The sequence below is a fragment of the Dermacentor andersoni genome, chromosome 3 (assembly GCF_023375885.2).
Source record: "Dermacentor andersoni chromosome 3, qqDerAnde1_hic_scaffold, whole genome shotgun sequence".
NCBI lineage: Eukaryota > Metazoa > Arthropoda > Arachnida > Ixodida > Ixodidae > Dermacentor > Dermacentor andersoni.
The window spans coordinates 218045527-218057090 of NC_092816.1; the positions used below are offsets into that span (position 1 = coordinate 218045527).

Sequence of the window (11564 nt, forward strand, 5' to 3'; positions counted from 1 at the left end):
TACTCTGCTTGTTACTAATACTATTACTGCTCTATATGATGAGGCATTTCTTGTTGATTGAGAGGCACACACTGCCTCAAATTAGGTGTGATTTTGCTGGTGAGCAGCTGTCGGAGGTTATTAGCTTAAAAAAACACGGCGTGAGGATGGCCAGCTGGGAGAGTTAAATCTTTCCTATTGTAGTAGCACATTGAAAACAACAAGGCCGTGTCTGCTGTGCCCGGGGCACAGCAAACGAAAGGTGCCCGAAATGTCTACGTTCACCCATGACGTCACGTCCGCTATAACCCATGATGTCACATCCGTTCATTTCCATGGCGTCTGTCTCACGGGACCGGTTGCGCTGCGAAGCGGTCCGTATTCCGTGCCCACTTACAGCGTGAGTAATTCATCTTTCCAAGCTATATGCGTGTAATAAAAGCGTGGGGCTGTGAGCTGTTTGATGCGTTACCGTTAGGTATCTTGCGCGCATATTTTGCCTCCTGGCCGCGTCAAATTGCAGCCGGCATGTGGAATGGGCCGTGGCATCTTATAGAGCTGCTATGTGAGTGGTATTGCCTCCGTCAGGATAGTCAGTGCGTGCGCAGAACCATTCAGTAGTCTGGTTCAGGGGAGGATGCGCGAAAGAACGAGGACGTAAGAAAACACTGGCATGACGAGCTGTTCCGTCAGATCGTGTTACATCGCGCTTTTTTTCTAAGACCATCTCGCTCGAGCGAGAGAATCTTAGAACAGCATTACTACTGCTTTTTTACAGCTTTGCTGCGGCTCATTTAATCATCACCTGCATTCTTTTAATAATACAAATGGCATCGCCGCGCGGAAGAGCGTCTTTTGAAGTTTCCCAACAAGAGCCAATGCCGCCGTGCCTGCTGCGTACACGCTTACCTTTCCTAACGCCACGGCACCAGCTCTGCTACTGCGTTATACAGGGTCACTATTATAAGAAAACTAAAAATAGCAAACGAAATTAATGCAGAAGATGTGGTCAAACGATGCCAAGCGTGATAAACGGACCTGCCTCGCTAGAGAAGTTGAAGAAATCAGCGTCCTGAAGTCAGCTTCGCCGCAGTAGACTGGTGTTCAGCGGTGAAGCATGTGAGAACTGAAGAGTGACCGCTTTCACCGACATATATAATATGTGTTCCTTAATGATGTACGCGTGCACCTGCCGTCTCCTGTTACATTACGCGCGCCGAGGCGCCTAAGTGTACTGGCCGGCCTTCAGCGCTATTTCGGACGTGGCTGTGATGCTTTGAGCCGTTGGTTTGTCGACCTCGTAAGCCAGTTAATGTTTACACGGCCATTTTTTTTCTGAACTGTTGATTTCTTCCATAATAGCTACGTTATTTCGTAGTTTCCTGTTCAACTGCTTTGGTCATATTGTCACGTAGGTGACTGTGAGCTACCTGGCACGCAGGCAGACAGAAAGGGACACTGCGTCGGCGGTAGACTTAAAGAGAGTTTAATGGGCGAGAGAGAGAGAGAGAGACAACTTTATTTATCCCATCTTAAAGGGAAAGGAAGTGCGGGAAGAAGGCGAGGGAGGTTATCCTACTCGCGGTAGGCCTCCTCTACCACCTCAGCCCACCTCAGGATAGCTTCCTGAAGTTCGGGGTTGTAGCTGCGCATGGCAGCCTCCCACAGCTCCCTACTACTTAAAGCTCTACAAAGGTTAGGGGGAGGGGAGTGGTTCTTGCATTGCCACATAATGTGGTTAAGGTCCGCTCTGCTAGCAGGACAAAACTTGCAGGCTGAAGTAGGGTATATTCCCGGGTGAATTTTGTGACGTAAGGCAGGAGATAGAAAAGTGCGAGTCTGTAGTTTACGCCATAGTACCTCGTGTATGCGTGACGACCGAATCATTAAAGGAGGGAGGGTTAGGCGACCTAGGCGGTAATGCCCGCAAATGTCGTGGTATGTAAGTAATCTGTCTTTGGAGGTGAATGCTGGAGGGAGATTATTGGCGTCTGAACCGTCCCCTGCCTGTGCTCGGTTCGTGAAAGCTCGAGCACTTAGGTGGGCCGCTTCATTGCCGATTAGGCCTGCGTGAGCAGGTGTCCAGATTAAACTCAGAAGTTGGGCGAACTTGTGCCCGAAATCAAGCGAATAACGCGGTGACGGCGAAAGCAGCAAGCGCGTCTGGGGCGTTCGTCGGACTGCGCCAGCCCAGGCAGTGGTCCCGTATTTATACGCTTCGCGTGCATGATCGAAACGCGTCAAGCGACGCCACTTGCGTCGCAGCGACGCGAGCTGCGTAGCTCGCGTCGCTAGAAGCTGAAATAAACGCACGTGGCATTACCCCCCCCCCGTGAAAAAGCATCGCCCCGATGCTAAAGAAAACAGACTTGTAAGCATGCAGTCAACCACGGATAACGAAAAAAAATGAATGTCTGTTAGTCCACTAACGTTCAAAAAACTTCTTGAGGCGCGCGACGTGCACCATCTCAGGTCGTGCGCGACGTCGCTGTGACTGCGTCACTCCATCGGGCACAACCTCGTAGACCAGCGGTCCAAGTCGTCGAGTTACCTTGTAGGGCCCGAAGTAACGGCGCAGGAGCTTCTCACTAAGTCCGCGGCGACGAACCGGTGTCCACACCATAACGTGGTCACCAAGTGCGTACTCTTGGTCTCGTCGTCGTAGGTTGTAGAGTCGGGCGTCGACGTTTTGCTGCTCTTTAATACGCATTCGGGCTAGCTGGCGAGCTTCCTCGGCACGTTGAAGGAAGCTGGCAACGTCTGCATGGATGTTGTCGTCTTCAACGTGAGGCAACATCGCATCAAGCATCGTGGCGACTTGGCGACCGAAGACAAGCTCGAATGGCGTCATCTGCGTTGTCTCCTGTGGCGCGGTGTTGTAGGCGAACGTCACGTATGGAAGGACTTCGTCCCAAGTCTTGTGCCCGACGTCGACATACATGGCGAGCATGTCGGCGAGGGTTTTATTTAAACGCTCCGTAAGGCCGTTTGTCTGCGCGTGGTACGCTGTAGTGCGCCGATGGCTTGTGTGGCTCAAGTGCAGAATCTGTTGCGTAAGTTCAGCTGTGAATGCCGTACCTCTGTCCGTAATAAGGACCTCGGGTGCACCATGACGGAGAACGATGTTCTTTATGAAGAATCTGGCGACCTCGATTGCATTTCCCGATGCTAACGCTGCTGTCTCGGCATAGCGCGTCAGATAGTCCGTTGCTACCACTATCCACCTGTTCCCGCAAGTGAATGTAGGGAAGGGGCCAAGCAGATCCATGCCTATCTGCTGGAATGGTTTCCATGGTGGCTCGATTGGTTGCAGGAGGCCGGCTGGCCTTGTAGGTGGTGTTTTCCGACGTTGGCAATCTCGGCAGGTTTTCACGTAGCGTGCGACGTCTGCGTTCAGGCCCGGCCAGTAGTATTTTTCTTGAATTCTTCTGAGAGTTCGAGTGAATCCCAGATGCCCTGCTGTCGGCTCATCGTGAGACGCTTCTAAAATCTCTTGCCTTAGCTTGACCGGCACGACGAGTAGATATGCCGCTTTGTACGGCGTGAAGTTCTTTTTCACAAGCACATTGTCGCGCAGGCATAGCGATGAAAGCGCGCGTCTGAATGCTTTTGGCACTGAATCGGTCTTCCCTTCGAGATATTGAACCACACAGCGTAAATCAAGATCGGCACGTTGATCTTGTGCGAAGGTGTTAGAGCTTATGGGCCCAAGGAAGGCATCGTCGTCATCGTCGCAGGTCGGGGCGGATTCAACAGGGGCTCTCGAAAGGCAGTCGGCGTCAGTGTGCTTTCGGCCTGACTTATACACGATGGTGACGTCGAACTCCTGTAGTCGCAGGCTCCAACGAGCGAGGCGACCTGACGGGTCTTTCAGGTTAGCGAGCCAGCACAGAGCGTGGTGGTCACTGACGACCTTGAAGTGCTTCCCGTAAAGATACGGCCGAAATTTTGTGACCGCCCAAACGACAGCGAGGCATTCCTTTTCGGTCGTCGAATAGTTCAATTCGGCTTTCGACAGTGATCTGCTCGCGTAGGCGATGGCTCGCTCCAGGCCGTTCTTCTTTTGAATCAACACAGCACCGAGTCCTATGCCGCTTGCATCCGTGTGGATCTCGGTGGCAGCGCTCTCGTCGAAATGGCCGAGTACTGGCGGTGACTGCAAGCGTCGTTGAAGTTCGCGAAAAGCGTCTTCTTGGGGCTTCTTCCATGTGAACTGCGCGTCGGCTTTCGTAAGGCGAGTGAGAGGCTCTGCGATTCGAGAGAAATCTCGGACAAAACGCCTGTAATACGCACAGAGCCCCAAAAATCTACGGACAGCTTTCTTTTCACTGGGTATCGGGAAACTTTCGATGGCTGCCGTCTTTTTGGGGTCCGGACGCACGCCTTCGCGATTAACTACGTGACCGAGGAACAGGAGCTCTTCGTAGGCGAAACGACATTTCTCTGGTTTCAGAGTGAGTCCCGACACCCTAATTGCCTCTAGCACGGTCTCCAGCCTATTAACGTGCTCGTCGAAGGTGGATGCGAAAACGACTACGTCGTCGAGATATACGAGGCATATCTGCCATTTCAGCCCAGACAACACGGTGTCCATGACACGCTGAAATGTCGCCGGCGCTGAGCATAGTCCGAATGGCATGACTTTAAATTCGTAAAGACCGTCCGGCGTGATGAAGGCAGTCTTCTCACGGTCCCTCTCGTCGATCTCAATCTGCCAGTAGCCGCTCCGGAGGTCTATGGACGAAAAATACTTGGCACCGCACAGTCGATCTAACGTGTCGTCGATTCTCGGAAGCGGGTAGACGTCTTTTTTCGTGACGCTGTTGAGACGCCTATAATCGACGCAAAATCGTAGGGTACCGTCTTTCTTCTTTACGAGCACCACGGGTGAAGACCACGGGCTCTTGGACGGCTGAATGACGTCGTCGCGAAGCATTTCTTCAACTTGTGTCTTGATTGTTTCACGTTCTCGCGCTGAAACGCGGTAGGGACTTCGGTGGACGGGACGAGTCGATTCATCGGTTATAATGCGATGCTTTGCTATGTGCGTTTGCCGGATCCTCGACGACTTAGAAAAACATTCGGAATATCGCAGAAGAAGGCGACGTAGCTTTTCTTGCTTTTGTTGAGGCAGGGCGGGGTTAATGTCGAAGTTCACCTCATCAGCCACAGTTGACGACGCTTCATGGGACGACTCGGAGAGCGCTAATGCGTCGCTTATTTCGGCGAACTCTTCCAAGAAAGCGACCGTCGTACCCCTGTTGAGGTGCTTGTGTTCCGTGCTGAAATTGGTTATTAGCACAGCCGCTCTGCCTTCACGCAGGTGGACGACACCGCGTGCGACGCAAATTTGGCGATCCAGAAGCAGCTGCAAGTTCGCTTCGACAATCGCATCGCCGCTTGAGGACGCGTCTGTTTCAACGAGTGCAATGACGCCAGCATTTGGCGGGAGGCTCACTTGATCGTCGAGGATGGTGAACGCGGCGCGATGATAATGATTGCTTTGCATTCTTTCTGACCGTTTTGTCGTCAGTGTTATGGTTTTCGTCTGCAGGTCGATCACCGCACCGTTTTCGTTCAGGAAGTCCATCCCGAGGATTACGTAGCGAGAGCAGTGCTGTAGGATGATGAAGTTCACAGGGTAGGTGTGACCGTGAAGAGCCACTCGCGCAGTGCATCGTCCCGTCGGGGTTATGAGGTGGCCTCCTGCTGTGCGTATTTGAGGACCTTCCCATGCGGTTTTGACTTTCTTTAGTTGTGACAAAAATCGTCCACTAACGACGGAGTAGTCGGCCCCGGTGTCGACGAGTGCAACCACTGGATGTCCATCTAGGGTAACTTGTAAGTCGGCACTTGGTGTTCGCGTTCGATGTCGATCGGTCACCGACTGTGCGGTCTGTCGCTTCGCACGGTCGCGGCTGCGTCGGGTGGAAGCCTCGTGGCAAGGGGCTGTTGTGGCCTTCAGCCGCGTTGTCGAATTTGTGGTGTCGGGTCGCGGCTTCGTGTTTTGTGGCGTCGCTGCGTCGGGTCGCGTCGTGTTGTTGGAATGCAACGAGGCGTCGGAATGCGTCGAGGCGGCGGAATGCGCCGTGGTTGTAGGAGGGTTTTTCGGTCTTCGCTCGAGAGCGGCGTCACCTCCTGACGCCGCTGGCTTTAGTTTCCCCTACGAGGGCTCGGTGACCTCTCCCTCGCGTACCCTTGGTACGGAGAAGACGAACGGCGTGGGTAGGGTGACGGGGACCTGAAGCGACGTGGGGCGGCATCTTCGGTCGCTCGAAGATAGGCTTCGATTTCTCGAGGCCGTTGGCCAGGAAGGGGTCGCGGGGCGTCGATGTTGTACCCGCGGAGGCCCATCTGACGGTAGGGGCACTCTCGTAGGAGGTGGCCGGCTTCACCACAGTGAAAACAAAGCGGTCGTCGATCTGGGGTTCTCCAGATGTCAGTCTTCCTCGCGGTGATTTGCCGAACGTGTTTGAGCGGGCGGCCTGCTGCGGGCGCGGCGGTGGCGGGTAGGCTTGGCTGCGTTGAGGTGGCGCGTACGTTTCCCGTCGCCAGCTGGTTGGCCTCGCTTGGCTTTGCAGAGCGGCGGCGTAAGTTGAAACGCGTGGCTCCTGGGAAGGTGGCGATAGGGCTGGTGCCGTCTCGGTAGGATCGAGTGTGCCCAGCGCTTGCTGGACCTCGTCCCTTACAACGTCGGCGAGCGAGGATATTTGAGGTTGCGCACCCGGTAGCAACTTGCGCAGCTCGTCGCGCACGATGGCACGGATGGTATCTCGAAGGGCCACTGCGGAGGTACTTCGGGAGTCGTCGCAGTCTGACGGAGGAGCGCGTAAGTTGCGGTCGTATTGCTTTGCGCGAAGCTCGAGCGTCTTCTCGATAGTGGCCGCTTCGCTAATCCATTCGGCGACAGTCCTCGGCGGGTTGCGAATGAGAGCGACGAAAAGTTGCTCCTTGACGGCTCTCATAAGGTACTGAAGCTTCTTGTCTTCAGTCATGTTGGCGTCCGCATGGCGGAAGAGCTTTTGCATTTCTTCCGCAAAGACGGTTATGGACTCGTTTGGATGCTGCTGGCGAGTTTGAAGCAAGGCCTCAGCTCGTTCTTTGCGTAGAATACTTGCGAAAGTTGCAGATAAGTGCCTTTTGAAAGCCTCCCACGTTGTCAGGAACAGCTCCTGGTTCTCGTACCAGGTTCTAGCAGAGTCTTCGAGAGAGAAGAAGACGTTCCGAAGTTTGTCTTCGTCAGACCACTTGTTGAAGGTTGCAACTCTTTCGTAACGTTCCAGCCAATCTTGCACATCTTCGCAAGTGGAGCCGCTAAAAAGCGGAGGTACTCGCGGCTGTTGGACGACGAGCGGCGCAGGTGTGGTGGCGGCTTGCATTGGTGACGTCGAGCGGTGGTTCACACGGCGACCAGGGGCAGGTAGTGGTCCCGATTCAGCCGGCAGTCCTTGTAGTCGGCGGCTGCTCCGGGTTTCCTCCTTTTTGTCTTCTCTGGAGCTGTCTTCCGCGTCGCCAGCTCCAGATGCACTTGGGCTGGTGTCACGGCTTTGAGGGGGTGTCCGAAGCATAAGCACCTCCACCAAAATGTCACGTAGGTGACTGTGAGCTACCTGGCACGCAGGCAGACAGAAAGGGACACTGCGTCGGCGGTAGACTTAAAGAGAGTTTAATGGGCGAACTTGTGCCCGAAATCAAGCGAATAACGCGGTGACGGCGAAAGCAGCAAGCGCGTCTGGGGCGTTCGTCGGACTGCGCCAGCCCAGGCAGTGGTCCCGTATTTATACGCTTCGCGTGCATGATCGAAACGCGTCAAGCGACGCCACTTGCGTCGCAGCGACGCGAGCTGCGTAGCTCGCGTCGCTAGAAGCTGAAATAAACGCACGTGGCAATATGCGAGTCAAGGTGTTCTCTTTAGCCGAGCGCAGTTTTCGAAAGCGAAACGACGGTTTTGCATCAGCATATAGTGCCGTCGCCCATTTACAACACAGTCAACCAATGTCATTTTGTATGTCACTGGGAAACCGCCGATGGCAGGGAACTCACTCGCATGCGGGGAACTGCATAACTAGCCATGAGATCAGCATGCCTCTGAAGCTGCTTTGCATCAAAGGCCAGGCAGCCTTGCTATGATTCACCGCTAAACATTCTGTATGTCTAACCGCTCAACATATTTGTACTGCGGCGAAGCTAACCTTACGAAACCGAATTTTAAAACGCTTTTTAGACTCCTGCCTCTCTGCCAGCCACTACCATACGCTCGTCGGTACGTCACTTGGCAAAGGTCTTACCAGCTAATTCTCCCCCATTGGGAATGAAGGCAAGCTCCCCTGTCGAAACATTTGCTCCAGCATATTCGACCACTGTTATCACCGTAACATATTTGTGTGTTGCAGTGAAGCACGCTGATAATTGGAAGGGTTTACGCGAATCGGGTATGTAGGGTTTCAGTCAGCGACGAACCCTGCATGCATGACCGGAAGCCTGTCATGTGTTTTTTTTTTCTTCACTGTTGTCTACAAACTAATAACGTGTTACTGATGTCTCTGTCGCTGTCTGCCAGGCCCGATTCTTGCACTGTATTATTCTCAAGCCATCAATAAAGTATTATTATTAACCGAATTTTCTAGTCTCAACAAAGCAGATTTTCGCGGCAGGATGATGTTTCGACAACTTTTGTTGGCTAAAGCCATACATAAATGCCAGGTTAGCTGTTGTCACTATTAGTACGCTGTACCGCAATACAGAAGATGCCTCGCTGCAGGACACGCCCGCCGTAGTTAGCCGAAACCCTAGTGACAGGTTCACCTTTGCCACTGTTAGTATGCTTCACTGCAAAGCACATTGTGTATTGTGTTGAAACATACAACAGCACATTTGTCAGTTTAGAACATAACATACATAGAAAGGAGTCGCTATGTAATTAGTAGACTTGTTATATTCAGAGACCAGTGTAATGGCTCTCCTGAAGAGAGGTTGGGGTTATGTATCTGTGAAGGTTTTTTTTAGAGGGGTAGTTTTCTGAGAAGAAATCTGATGCCGAAAAACAGACCTGTGGTAACCTGGGTGCGAGTATTTAATGGTGGAAAGGATGCAGAATACATTAATATTTTTTGCCTGAATCCAAGAAGTAACTGAAATATATAAAACGTTTTAAATAGCATCCATGAGTAACCACAATCTGTACAAGACACACTTCTCTTGCTCCAGTCCATGGAAGCCATCAGCTGCTTTGTTGGAGCCTCTAGTACATTCTCAGTGGCACAGTCATTTTTGTCTGCGTTTTGCTTAAGTGTGCCCTAGACATAATTGAGTGATTTGCATTTGCAAATGGTCAGCAGCCTCAGCTCGGGAGACCAGGGGTAGGGCATATTTAATAAAACTAGGTGACGCATAGCATTACCATTCCAAGCAGAGACCTGCTTAAATGTGTGTCACCTTTAACACCTAGATTTTCTACCATGAATTCAGAAAGATCTATAGCATATTTAGATCCTTGATTTTAAATGCTGTATAAGTTATCTTCTTGTTCACTGCAGTTGCACTCAGCTTCTGTCTAAATGCGAGAGCACTTCTGCATAGCTCATCAGGGAACATTCTTATTTACATACCTTCCTTTTATTTATCTCGCCTACAATCGAAGATCAAATGTATATAGCACATGAATGTGCTGTGAATCAATCTAACTTGCACTGCCATGTTCAACAGTACAGCGCATGTAGCTGGTGTTAATTCAAGCTAAGCATTACTACAGCGTTTAACTGCAGTTATCATGGTGTGCGAACAGAGAAATGGAGACGTAAAGACAGTTGGGCAAGTTAAAACAACATCTTTTTTTGTTTATGAAAAGGTGAAAAATACACCAAATGGGACAGAACACCTGCACCTTAATCTTTTCTCGCACAAGAACAGTGGGAGGATCAAGGTTTCATCACTGTGCCATGGAAACTATATGTTTCCATGGCACAGTGCACTCATACTATATGCACTCAAAGGTAATTCTGATCTGTTGGATTTGTTCTTGGATGTGTTTTACCTGTTTCAAACTCATTTTGTTTTCACAGATGAAACATGGTTTGACTTTCTGGTACAGGATACTTGCACTCGGCATAGAGTGATGAAGCCCAGCGGTGTACGTCGAAGTGCAGATTTCCACAGTCAAGTAGCAGTTCTTCATCAACAAGAACATCTGTGCTGAAAATAAAGTGTTCCTGCCCACATTCTTGGTTGTCTAATTACTGATCAGCATCAATTACTATGATTCTTGTGCCTCGTTGTTTTCTATGGCAAAACCACTTCTATGGGAAATTGTCTGTGATGGTGAATGCTTGTGAGAGCACTCATGAACAGCCTTAAACCCTTTCTACGGGTGGCATGGTAAAATGTATATGTACAGTAAAACTGAGGTGCAAGGCAGAATAGCAAACACCTTGATGCAGCATTGGTAGAACTTATAAATTGGCAATTGTTGTATGGAACAACATTTTCTTCAGTAGTGACTACTAGCCCTAAATGGCTTAGAAGTACAGATCTTTCACATGGGTATACATTGCTACAAGCTCTTTATAGCCAGTCCCAACAGAGATGTTGAATTTAGTAAGAAACTCCAGGTGCTTAAAGTGCCTGCTTCTGGCTAGCAAAAAGCTGCTATTTTTCTTTGCTTTTACATTTGCTTTAAGGAAAGACCAACACCTGTGGGGCCCAATTTGGTAGCAAGTGTATACTCCTCACAAGATTCTCAGTAGCAAATAAAAAGTGCAGATGCTGAGGGACCTTTCTTTAATTGCTAAAAAAAATCTAACTTGGTGGTGGAAGGGGGCCACCTGAATAACAACTCATTATACAATTAGAAAATTTTCTTTCGCTACAGCTTTCATAATGTTGTAATAAAATAGAATCGTTGCAGTGATTTCATTTTCCTTCATTTCGGTTAATTGACTGTAGTAACAAGAAAGACAGTATAAAAAAGCTAGTCCTGTGCCTCTTTTATGTTCCTGCCTTTGAATTTGCTGGATGAACTAAGTAAAGGTTTCTTAAAATGTGTCAGTTAAATTTTGTGTGAAGAGAGACGTGTAAACTATGCAGACTCGATGCACGTATCGGAATATATAAAGTGAAAAATATGTAAGGGAGGCAATTTAGCGCTATATTACTTAATTCAATGCATATGACTGTGTTCGTTTTAATGTCGTGCAGCATGCAATGTTTGTGCACCCCAGCGTTCACACGATACATAGAAATGCAAGCAGCAGTTCATGCAGATCCACAATGTGAGACGTGGATGTGAGGGTGAAGGCAATGTTTGATGTTCATTCCGGGAGGACAGGTGTAAGGAGAAAGAAGTTTGAAGCATATGTAAAAATGCATTTAAGGCTTGTATGCTCCTTGTGTCGAAGTGGCACATATTCAGTGGTTCTGGAATGAGGGAGGATGTACATGAGAAAATTAAAGAAGCCAATGAAAATCATGTGCTATTCCATTAAGAAGTGTCTGCACTTTAGAGAAACCCATAAGTTGACATTATATTTACTGGTTTTACGTACTAATTTATTGTTTGAAAATGAAGAGCATATGTGCACTGTATAACA

General features: G+C 50.0%; 1 long non-coding RNA gene across 1 annotated transcript; it reads left to right on the forward strand.

The window, feature by feature from the left end:
- The first annotated feature begins 204 nt into the window (after positions 1–204).
- On the forward strand, positions 205–10196 carry LOC140216653 (uncharacterized). Its single transcript, XR_011893230.1, has 2 exons — positions 205–379; positions 10041–10196. It is a non-coding gene; the product is annotated as an uncharacterized lncRNA (long non-coding RNA).
- Positions 10197–11564: the final 1368 nt, after the last annotated feature.